General features: G+C 44.4%; 1 pseudogene; it reads left to right on the forward strand.

The window, feature by feature from the left end:
- The first annotated feature begins 307 nt into the window (after positions 1-307).
- Positions 308-574, forward strand: part of LOC102813028 — a 41,660-nt pseudogene continuing 41,393 nt past the window's right edge.

Here is a 574-nt window from a genome sequence, read left to right on the forward strand (position 1 = left end):
CCACTTGAAAAGACACACAGACCAGCCTGGAATGGCTAGAAGAACAGAAGATACTTCTTGAAAGGAAGACCAGTAGGAAAAATAAAAAACAATAATAGCAGTTAATTGACTACTATAAGAATAAGCAAATTGTTCACCAGGAAGCCAATAACATAAGCAATCAAGTTCCCTCAGGGCAAATCCCTTTCCAAGACAGACTCAAGGGGAATACATGAGCAGTCATGTAATCTTGCTAGTGACCACATTGGTCTACTGACAAGGGTAACTGGGGAAAAAACAACATTGGAGTTGTGAGCTAAGTCCGACCATGCTCAATAGACTCCTGTCAACATGGATTGAGACCCAGTTGGCCAGCACTATGGTGAGACCTGGGGACTCCTGAGCCCAGGAACAGGGACTTGGTCACAGAGGACTAGAGCAGAGAGTGAAGCATCCATCTTATATGATGTGAGGGGATTTTCACAGGAGCACCCATGCTTGCAGATGCTACCCTTTTGACCTGGCTTTGGTGGCTGGATGATCAGAACTCGACTAGAGGAAGAAAGAAGAGGAAAAAGATTAATCCACTACAATG

Source organism: Chrysochloris asiatica, unplaced genomic scaffold (assembly GCF_000296735.1).
Source record: "Chrysochloris asiatica unplaced genomic scaffold, ChrAsi1.0 scaffold00512, whole genome shotgun sequence".
In the NCBI taxonomy this organism is placed as follows: domain Eukaryota; kingdom Metazoa; phylum Chordata; class Mammalia; order Afrosoricida; family Chrysochloridae; genus Chrysochloris; species Chrysochloris asiatica.